The sequence below is a fragment of the Myiozetetes cayanensis genome, unplaced genomic scaffold (assembly GCF_022539395.1).
Source record: "Myiozetetes cayanensis isolate MyiCay16 unplaced genomic scaffold, myiCay2020 scf14, whole genome shotgun sequence".
NCBI lineage: Eukaryota > Metazoa > Chordata > Aves > Passeriformes > Tyrannidae > Myiozetetes > Myiozetetes cayanensis.
This window is the reverse complement of record NW_026087048.1, coordinates 11,157,307-11,169,325: the sequence shown is the minus strand read 5'-3', so window position 1 is coordinate 11,169,325 and position 12,019 is coordinate 11,157,307. Positions and strand designations below refer to the sequence as shown.

Genomic DNA, 12,019 nt, shown 5'->3' with positions numbered 1-12,019 from the left:
CCAGAGGATTAAGAGAATATGAGAAGTTACACATTTATTCTTTACTGTGTTAGCTTCTCTCTTGTTACCTTTAACATCCTTTTACAACTTCACCTCGTGTCTCTGTTCTACATCATTTGTCACACTAGTCCTTACTCCAATTGAGCAGAACTTCCTTCCCTTGACACTCCTCTCAGTTGAAATAAAGGCACCCTTCCCTCCCCTGAGGAAAATGTTGTTTCCTCCCTCCTTCAACAGCCTTCTCAGTCTTCCACTGAAGTCAGATTGAAGCTTCTTAGACCATGCTGTGTAAGCCCTATCACTCAGGGGAATTATAGGTTACATGGCTTGAGGAACTGCTTTCACCAGGAACACTCCTTTTATTTACATCCACCATGATCTCCATTTCACTTAAACTACTCATTTGCCCTGCTGGGACTCCAGGCTTGCTGGAGAGATCTTTCTGACTCCTTATTTGCCCTCACATGATGATCATAATCACAACAGTCACCACTAAACACAAGGGGAGCTAGTAGCAGAGATTCCTTGCTGGCTAATCATTCAGAACATCAGCGAGATACAACTCTTACAAAGCATCGTTTATTCCACTCTGTGAACAAAGCATTCTAATATTCATTCAGGTATTTTTCCACAGCTGCTTAGCCTTCTCTAAATCTTATTCATTCTTGTTGAGACATTCCCTCCCCTTCCCTTGCCCTGATAGTAGCTCTTGTGTGACTACACTGTGAGCTGCTCCAGTGAGTTAATCCATCTGAAAGCTACTCACACATTTGAGCTGGGTTAGTTTTCAGATGGATAAGCTGCCTCTAACAGCTTAGTGTGTGATCACACAGGCACCCAGAGCTGACTCAAGGAAGTGGGCAGGACCTTTGTCTGAGGGTACAGCGAGGCCACCATAGCCTAGACTGAGGGTGGTGCAAGTTGCCATGCAAATGCATGCCCTGTATGAGGGCATCCAGCTGTTAAAGCTGATTGCACTAACACTGTACTTGCACATGCAGTGGGAAGGGGTGTGTACAAAAACCACTCTAACCACCCACTGAGACAGTCTGACCTCTCTGCCCTAAGTCAGTAAGTTTTACCTTATCCATCAATACCTCTTCATTTCTGTTGTCTTCATATGATAACTACAACTGCCACTCAGCCTAATGAAAATCTGTGCTTTGCCTTGTTCTAGAAAATGTTGGCATATTGTCAGTCATATCCTGGATGAGAGCACTACTCTGATTCATAGTTCCTAAGAGGAATCGATTGCACTTCGTGTTCCCAGAACATTATGTGACCAGTTCCAACAAAATACCCTGGAATTAAACCCTGAAAGTGGATCCTTCGCTCTTTTCTGAGGTTAAACTACTACAGCTAATTCAGGAGGGTAACTCCCGCTGGCTCTTGCAAAAGTTGACATTAAATACATCACTGATTGTAGCACAGGCCTGACCTCAGGAGGGTCTCGCCAGCTTTCAACACATCAGCAGTCCCAGAGCTGTCCACGGATGTGAAGCTTCACAGAACCACATCCCAGCATGTTACCCTGCAGCTGGGTCCTGTATGATGTCTGACTTGGTTAGAGTTGCTGTAGAGTAGCCAACTGCAACAGTTTTGTTAGAGTAACATGCTGTTGTTATATCTTTCCATAATTCAAAACAAAAAAATTAAATCCTACTTCTTCAAATAAGTGAGATTAACCAACACAAAAATCACAGCCTGCATATGCAGAATATGGAATTAAAATTTGTAACACCTGTAAATATTTTTTTGCTTGAAAACACTTAACTGCATTGCATATTCCATGACTATACAATTGTCATCCTGTAACTCCACGACCAGAATTTTCTGCTTATTCCACAACTTTACTGAAAACCCATTTCAACAAAAATCAGCTGTGATCTAAAACTTAAGTTCAATTTATTTATTTTTTTAAGGCTGAATACATAATTAGGACACCAAGCACCTACACACCCTCAATACCCACACACAAGACTAAAAAGATCACTTATTCACAACTGATGTCAGAGAGCGTTGTGAAAGGTCAGGAAAAAGTCAGGGCTAACCTAACTCTGATTTCTGTAAAGCCAGAATGTACTTACCTCATCTCCACTGAAGTCAGACCTATTCATTACACATTCAACACCACAAGAAGTAAATTTGCATCCTAGTTATTATCTGGCAAATACTTTTAAGCACCAGTGCAGGTCAACCACAGGAAAAACAACATAGACAAGATGTGGACATTTTAATAGTGATTTACAGCTTTAAGCTCAAGGTTTATGCATTTGGGTCAAATATTCTTAAATTTGTCACAGTTCAAGAGCTGGTAATGCTAAAGGATATGTTGCAAATATTTAGGAGTCTTATTTTTTAGTTTTTAAAAGTTATTAAAGAACTACATATTTATCTAAAGTAAAAAGTTCCTTGGCAGTGCCGTAGGCTAAAGTGACAGTTTTAGTGAATCCATTATCAGCAAAAAGATGTGGTCAAGATCATCCACTACAGAGCCCTAGGAGAGCTGTGCAGGGGAAGCAGAACAAAGCTGTCAACAGAAGTTGTATAAAGCAAGACACACCAATAGTCAAAAATCATAATTTTAAGTTGACTTGGTTAAGAATTAACTTCTCCCCACATTAGGATGCTATTTCTCATCACCACTTCAGCATGTTTATCAGCAAGTCTACTTTGTTTGTACGAAAAGTTGACAAATAATGTTTATTTGAAGTGTTTCAAGAACTACTTTTCATCACACAGTAATTCCTACACAATTCCATCCCACATAATCAAGTTAAAATTTTGTCCTTCAATGTTATTAAGTCACTGCTTACATTTTTTGGGACTTACATTAGCCATGTGGATTTTAAGCCACTATAAAATGGACTGAGAACTCCTTCTCTTACCCTTACTTTTTACTGCATATTATTTTGATTTAAGTGGCATCATTCCTACTTAATTGAGCAGCCACTCCTGTAGCTTCCTGTGCTTTTGGTACAGTGTGAAACACCCTCATTCTTCTGCCACACACTTGCTCCCTGTTACTTGCTACTCAAGGCAATCCACCTGGTCCTGCTGTACATGGATTGCACACTTTCCCTCTGAATCAGCAAGAATTTCGTCTGCACTGCTTGAAAGGTTTCTCATCTGTTTCTTTCTTTTTTTTAAAGCCATTTTAGTTCAGTTTTCCCAAGTCTAAGTTCACATTCAGCATTAGAGCACTGTGAAGCAACATGCTTCCTGTTCCTGGGCCCGCTGCAAATGCAACTGAATTTTTAATGGTTTTACAGGCTCATTACCCAAATATTTTTAAAAATACATCAGTGTGCTCCCAGCAGCTCTGCAGTACTGCTGACTTCTCTGGGATCCATGAGAGGCCCTTAGCAACATTACCCATGGGAAAAAAGAAAGGACTTCAGATATTTTATGCTCTGCTAATGTAACCTGTGCTCTTCAGGAGCCACAAAACCTAAATGGAACAAACAAGTCTCAAACAGTCTTGAGTATCTGAAAGGTTGTAATAATCCATGCTCCTTTCATTCACATCACAGAAAAACTCCATGTATCACAGTGAAAAGCGGAGAAGAAAAAAAATATTATTTCATCACTTTGTTCACTAGTTTGGAGAGGAAGTCACCGTACTTTTTTGCTTTATTTTCGTAACTCCATTTCAAAACATACCCGTGGTTTGGGCAGCAAGACATTGTTACAGGCAATGCCACAAACTAAAATGCAGTTGGGGATAACAGGGCTTGCCAGCCCCATTTCTAAGAAAGACACACACTGTCCTGAATCTCCACAAGGTACAATTCTTTCTAGTAGTAACAGCAGCACCGCAGAAATGCACCGCTGACTTCATCCATGGGGACAGAAAAGAACTTCCCTCACCACGCACACAGAACTGACTTCCATTGTCATCAAATTAAACAAATGACATAGATAACTGGAAAAAAAAATCCCAAGTATAATTCACACATAGAACACAGCCCTCTGCAGAATTCCCCAATGAGCTCTAAAGCACCAGTGCAAATGAGGTCAAACGGCTCTGTCCTCCTGTGTGGGCACACGGCTTTGCAGCAAGAAATTCCTACAAAAAAAGGCAGAACATCCATCACTAGCAGAACAAGCCAAGTGCCATGAAACAGGAACCTTTAACCACAGCTAAAGAGATCACTGAAGGGAAACCCTAAATCAAACTCACAACGAAAACGCCATGGTTCTTGCATTCTCCACACAAAACAAAGCAGTGGATCTGGCCCTTGGAATCTTAGGTGGTTACCAGAACTTACAGGGGGAAAAAAGCAAGTAGGGATCATTGAGAAGCTAAAGCCATAAAATGATAAACAATTAAAGTTAAGTAACATTTGCTATGTTCCAGTGCCTCAGGGAGACATCCAAGCAGCTCATACCAAACACAGAATTCATCCTGACGTCTTTAAAAATCTTATTATTTTCTCTGAAAGGAATTTCTAAAGAGCAGACTGGAACTGCTGGTTCTGAGTTGATGAAATTTATAGTTCTTGATTAGTAATTTACTCATTTAATGGGTCTTCTTCCCCTCTCACCATGCACACATCTATTGTGACCCAGATGCCAAGCTGACAGGTGCTGCCTTCTCTGCGGGAAAGAAGGACAAAGCATTCCCACGTTTGTGGCATTCTCTGACCACACAGATGGTGTGGCACCAAATTTCACTTTCTAGCTCTCTCAACAGGACTGCAAAAGGGAAATGTATAATTTTGAATCAAAACACTGACTTTCTGACCTCCAATCCAACATATTGTTTATGGCACTAAGTAGATTTCCCATACACACTTATTCTCTGCTGAGGAGATACCATTACCTGAAAATCCAAGTTTCTAAAACAGTACTCGCCCAGAGTGGTATTAAATACAGTAAAGTTAATTGAAAATACCATGTTCAGCCCTGTTGCAGTCAGTGGAATCAAATCACATTTATATGGAAACTTTAATCCAAACATATCTACATTTTCCATTTAGCCATACATCTTATGCACAATAAATTTTTAAAAACCCACAAACAATACAGTGACTGGACATAGCATCCAAAATCTAAAACCACATAATCTGCTTTTGGTTCTGCCACTGAAAAAGAATAGGAGCAGTGAGACCTACTTGCATTTGTAATGCTCTCACAAGGGAATAAAGGGGCTGTTACTACCTAGGACCATTGATACTTGGGGTTTAACATTTTATCTCTTTTTTTCTTGGTTAAAAAATATTAAATATATTTTCCCCACTTTTCCACCTTAGATCTGTAGCCTGTCTACACAAGAACAGAAACACTGCCAATGAGAGAAAACAGAATTTTAGAACCCCTTGATTTTCTTAAGAGTCCTGGATTCTTAAGTCCTGTTCAGTTCTTAATCAGGCTAATTTCACTGTAGTCATTACAGTTCATTAGACACAAGTACAGTATCAAAAATGTAATTTAATTAGGGTAGTACAGAAACAGAATTGATTCTCATCAGAGGCTTGGCATTGTCCTTTGAATAGAAAGCATATAAGGCCAAGTTATTTTTGTGTTTCACCTACACAGCTGCTGATATCTGAGATGTTGCAGGAAATTAACTGGTATATTCTCTGCTCAATGCATATAATTCTTAGTAACTTTGATAACAGAAACATGTACACACTGATAGGACACTGGGGCTCTAGAAAATAGAATTCAAGGTGCAATCTGACATTTGAATAGTCCTTTTCTCAGGGGGCTTGTTAAAAAACGCTGTTAAAACCTTCAATCTGCATCTTCAACTCTCAGTTAGGCATAAAACTCCTGCTGTGCCTTCCTTTCCAGGAACAGGAAATTGACCAACAGTGAGACCTCAGCACAGTGTCGAATCAGACTATTGCAATAAACTGGGGGGAAAGGGGCATTAACATCAACAGGAGCAGTTTCTTATTAACAATATCATTGTAAGACCAAGTTTGGGCTTTACATGGGTCTTACCAGAAGCTCTGAAGAATGGGACTCATTTTACAACTTGAATTACATGTGTGCTTACAGAAAGTGTTGGTGTTTGGACGGCACAACAGACAAAACGTTACGTTAAGAACACTTCTATTCTTCAGCACTAGTTTGTTCTACTGCAGGTATATTCTGCCACTGAGCAAACATCTTTCTTGTCTTAATAGGAAGCAAGCCAAGCACTTGGACTGAGTGGACCACATTCTGCTCTCAGTTATACAGGTATGCTGCACTATACAGGAGACTTTCACTGAGTCATCCTGGATTTCTATCAGTAAAACTGAGCAGAATTTGTCCTCCTATACCTGTATCATAAAATCTGTCCCAAATTCTACGCAGGAATCTGACTTCTTGGTAGAAACGTATCTGTTCTAAGCAACTTCAAGTAACTCTCAGCAAATGATGCTGAGGAAAACCTCAATGCAGTGCTGCTGCTGTGCTTCACTTGGCTATTTGTTTTTCAGCATTGCAGGATTCTCAGGAGACTGCACTGCAATGCATTACCCAGCATGTACCGCAGTGACTCAGGCAGCAGCAGGAGTTTGGGATGGAGTGCCAGCTCTCACTCGAACTTTCAGGATGCCTGTGCAAAACTCTGCAGCAAAGCCAACAATCTATAAAAGTAGATGAGTTCAAGGAGAAAGTTCAGCTTCCCTTCTATTATGCCACGCTATTTTCTACTGCAATACCATTCAGACTTTTATATATAAATATTTTATGTGTAAAATATAAATAACCTCCTTCCAAATCGTAGCTGCTTCCCAATTTACTGAATTATGATCTCTCTCTCATAAGCTTTGAGAGCTGTGTTGTTAAAGGTTGCAGAGCACAGGCCCACCATCTTCTGCTAATTTGTACCTGTGCTGACTGACGCACTCACAGTTTCTTTTTGCTGCAGTTATGCCTTGCTGGCAGGCTACCTTAGCAGGTGACAAATACAGATGTAGATATGACTGTAAACTTAAACTTTGAGAGCTGGTTTCCCCTCCTCCCAACTCCAGATATATTTTTTTTTACTATTGAAAATCACCTTTATGCCACCAGGAACTGCCTTCCTATTTCCCAGCTCTTACCCCAGCACTGGTCTCCAGAAAGAAGCTTCAGTGTAAGAAGGGTGGGCTGCACAACCCCAAGTCAGCCATGTGATTCCAAAGTGAGTTAGCCTCACTAATGCCAAAGGAAGAGGGGCTGAATTGCAAATTACTGTCCCATTACTGCACACCCTCCCCACCAAATCCATGCAGATCTTTGCCACAGGGCCACATTTTACTCACATTAATAATTTCACACAAACCCTCAGCTTCTCCTCACATCAATTTAGGAATTTAAGATGAACAGGGTAAAATCTACATTATAACTTTATAATTACTGGACTGTGCAACAACAGTCTCCAGCCATGACACAGATGAAGACAAACAATACTGTCCAATTAGATATCTATGTATACATAGAAGAACATTATCTTTTTTCCTTGCCAATGGCTGAGGGTTTACTCTTGAAACACACAGGAGAAATATTATCATTCATTTCAAAACATATCAGACAAGAAACTAAATTCTAATGTCCTTTTGACCACTGTCCTACCTCCACAATTCTGTAAGATTTGCAGACAACTAAATTCAATTATCTAATAAAAACTAGGAACAGGATAGAAGCTCGCTCTCTCTCTGCTAAGGTCATGGATTCATCATGCCCAATTCAGACTGGATGTGAAAGGACAGTATCTCTAACAGACTGTAAGATAACAGCTTCTAGTCCTAGGAAATAAATATATCTGCATGTAGTCAATAAAAGTTTCTTCTCACGTCTTACTGGCAAATTCAGGTTCTCTTTGTATAAAGTTTACCAAAGTACTTCCTTTGCTAGCAAGCCCTTGTGTAATTAAAGTTTTTGTGTATTAACCTAATGTCAACATGGACTTTAAAAAAGGCTTAAATATTATGTCTAGGCTGGTTTCTACAACATAAAAGAAAAACAGTCACAAGAACAAAAAGAGCGCGAAACAACCCAACAACAAAATCCAATCACGTGACTTCTGTCTGGGAACAAGGTGGTCTTGATTCTGATGTGATCTTCATTCCAACAGATTGGACCAAAATGCTACATAAATCAATGGTGCAAAAGCAGAAATTTGGAAGATAAGCAGCAGCATCCCTGCAACTGTTGGTGATAGCCAGAAGTTTAAAAAAAGATTAAAAAATAGAAAAAGGCCTTAAAAAAATTGCTAAGAAAAATGCAGTGCTTGAGAAAACAAATGCTATTCAGGATATGTAATATATGAAAGCACAGAGTACATATTTTACTACACTAGGTTAAATCATTTTCAGAGAGCAAAAAGTAGTTGTTTGGTTAGAAAATCTGCTCCCCCTTAGGCTCTATGTATAGACAATAGAGCCACGTCCTGATTCACACTCTCTTGGAGTCTCCCTTTCTTCCCTGACAATAGGAGAAGGTTTAAGAAACCACCCTGCATAGGCTACAGCGGCTGTTGATGACCACATTACAAGTAAGATATTCACAATAATTGGCAGTCATGTGTTCCCTCAGCAGAGCATTACTTTCCACTGTCTCTGAGAATTTAAGCCTATGAAACACAATATGAATAAGCTGTTGAGAATGAGACTGCTGCTATACACAGCCTTTAGCTACAATTAATTAAAAAAATACATTAAAAAAGTGTGAATTCAAAGTCAACAGCAGATTTTCTGTGCCAATATCACGGCTGAGTTTTCAAAACACCCTAAGGCAGAAAGGTTCTGAGATCACCAGCCTCCAAATACTTTGAAAAATCACCCATCTTTACACAGACATCCTAACCTGGCTGCAGTTTCAGAGCACAGCAGAAAGTACAAAAGCATCTGACACATATTAAGGCTTTCTTCTTCACTCTTCAGGTTTCCTGCTTTTCTAAACAGGAACACCAGAAGATGCAGTCCTCCCACCATCTGGGTTATCCCACATGCACAACCACCATGAGAACAAGGCCTACAAAAACAGCAGGCAGAGATAACACACACCTACATCAAAAGGTTTCAAACTGAAAACAGGAAAAGAGATCAGATGTGCCAGAGGCTGACAGAGACAGGACACAAATTCATGAACAGAACTTCCTGAAGGTTAATTAAAAAATTTTTTTTGAAATTATATTAAAAATAAATTAAAAAAAAAAAGAAACAGAAAAGAAAAGCTGGATTCCACAAGACTTGCACACGAGTTAATCAGCTCTGAGGAACAGTCTGCCCTTGCTTATCAGCCAGTGAGATGTGGTAAGACACCACACGAGTTCTGCTTGGTATTTTATCAGTCAAATGTATTATACTCAAGGGATCATTGCTGATATTAAATGGAAGAATGGAAGTGATCCTTATTCCAGTCCACTTTCAGTTTAAAGAACTTCAATTTAAACCTTATAACCTAAATAAAAAGCATTGCAAAGAAAATGCTAGTGGACCTGAAGGGTATTATCACTACATAACAGATACATTAAGTTACATATAAACTTTGGGTCTATCTGTGACACCAGAGGTCATTAGGGTACAGATAATGGAATAGCATTGCAGTTTTGTATACTGGAATGTATAGAAAAACACCTAAAGCATGACTCACTCTGGGGTGCAGACCTGACTGCAGTAATTCCAGCAAATGATCATAACACAAGAGTTGTCTTCTAGATCTCACTATCAGACACTGAGCTGAAAACCAATCCACACACACTATTTTCATTTAAAAAAAAAATACAATTGGGTAAAAAATCCGAGGGGGAAATCATCAAGAACACATCTTCTGAATTACTACATTACAAACAGAGCCATGGGGACTTTTTACTACACCAACCAAGTCTGCAATAGTGTGTCATGCCTGATTTTGGCAAGGGCTTTAGTTGACCATAAAAAGTTAGCTGCTGACCTTTTATAAAGCAAACACTCATTTACTTAACTGTAACTTCAGACAAACCAAGCTGACAGGCACCAGACAAACATCCCAGAAACCTCCAACGCATGTATAAGATCCTAAGTATTGGTTGCTTTTCTCCTGGACTCTCACAACTTGGAATTTAAGCCTACACACAAAGGTGATCATTGCTGGTCACTACTAAACCTGTACATAAAGACACACAGAAGGGGCAGGCTATTTACAGAAACAAAACTGAAATGCATTTCTGTTGCAAAAAAGTTCTGCAACAGTTCAGTGGTTTACTAAGAGTAAAAAGAGTTATTCTATAACTCCATTTATTTTACTTTAATTTGCCTTTTTATAACTATACATCCATACTACTCTATATCTCATTTAGAACTGTGGTTTATTTCAGCTGACCAGAAGGCTATTTTAGCATGGAAATACTATCTTTTGAAAACATATGGATCTTGATACTTATTTGATATTTATTCACATTTCTGAATAAACTATTAAATACAGACTGTTTTAACCCACCAGCTTCACCCTTCCAATTTTTTGCCATTAGGTTCTGTCAGCATTCAAATATTACTCTTATTCCTTAATCACATGTCCTGGTACAAGTCTCATTCCCTCCAGTATTCCTCAGTGTCCTTTGGGACATTTGCCAATTTTTGTCATATGCCCCCATTCTCCTTTGGGAACACTGAAGGAATTAATTTCATTCTTTCCCCAAGCAATGCCTGCCTCTGCTGTTAACAGTTTCTCCTTGGCATCTTCCATCCATTCAATACACAAAAGTCTATGTCTCCTTAAGTGATCCTACAGCACTTGAAGATTTAACAAACCATCTTTGAGAAATATTTGTTTCATGCTCTGCATTTGCCTGGTTTAGCATTTTATAAAAGAATTCCACTAAAAGATGGAGTCCCAATATTTCCATTTTGCAAGTTCCACCTTACTTTTAGTAGTTAACAACTTTACACATCTGCCCATGACTGTGTCTCTGTCTGTTAGAGATAAACAGTTCAGTTATTTTGACCCAATACTTTGACCTAATACATATATATATGTTATTTCTTCTGTTATTTTCCCACTACTATTTTGCCCAACATCTTAGCCGAATTCTTCCAGAATGAGCTCTTAAGAAGTGTGTTCTGTTACCACAGGTACAAAAAAAAATAAGAGTATCTTATTCCTGCATGATCATTTCCTAAAAAGTATTTCTTTCCCTAAAGAGAGGCTTTTTAAATCAATGGATTTTAATTCCTTGCTCAGTCCTGCCATCGAAAATAAGTGGAAACTTCACCTTTGACTCACCCAGAGGAGAATATTCCATGATTATGCATCACAATTCCTTGCTGTAATGAACACTGAAAGTCATACCACAACTCTTCAATAAATGCACAGTTCAATTCAATATATTCTACTGTTTCTTTTTGCCAGAACTACTAACTTTATCAGATCCCATCCCTCCTTTGTTTTTTTAATGTTTACCTGGCATCTGGGCAGGGTTAAGTAACTTGCACTGTTACCAGCTGCTAGACAAGATGGCACTTGTTGTGGTTACCTCTGTAACTCCCTCAGTTAAATACCTTCTGATTCTTGAGTTACACGCTCACCATAGCAAAGGCTGCATCACTTACCCACATAAGTCAGATGCAAAACAAGCCAAAACTTTGAATAAATTGTCCTTGGATTTGTTTAGCCTGCAAGTCCAGCATTTTCTCAAAGGAACAGTGAAAGTTAACTAAGATACAGTTGCATGACATTTTTCAGGATCAGTACATTCCATGAAGCAAGCACACCACTGAAACATTAGATACAAATATTTAGCATCTCTATTATCCAAACAAAGTGAACGTTCTGCACTTGAGCTGCTGACAAGCTGCATATCTGAAGGAAGACCTAGAAAGATGACAGCTAAGCACTCAATGAACCTTTTTTTCCATTCTCACCAAAACAAGAGCAGTTACTGGATTTGACTGAATACATCACGTACACTAATTTCAATATTACCACTATCATTAATGACAGACAACAGAAATAGAGATCTCTTTGGTTTGGAAAGAGCTGGCAAAGCAGCTGAGGCTTCTAAACACCTTCAGTGGAAGAATCCCACTGTGGCCACTTCCTGAGCCCTGTGGGGCACTCT

General features: G+C 39.1%; 1 protein-coding gene across 2 annotated transcripts in view; it reads right to left on the bottom strand.

Annotated features, from left to right (window-relative positions):
• The window catches only part of SH3GL3 (SH3 domain containing GRB2 like 3, endophilin A3), a 52,471-nt gene that overhangs the window by 34,498 nt on the left and 5,954 nt on the right, over window positions 1–12,019 (bottom strand). The gene's annotated exons all lie outside the window — the stretch shown is intronic.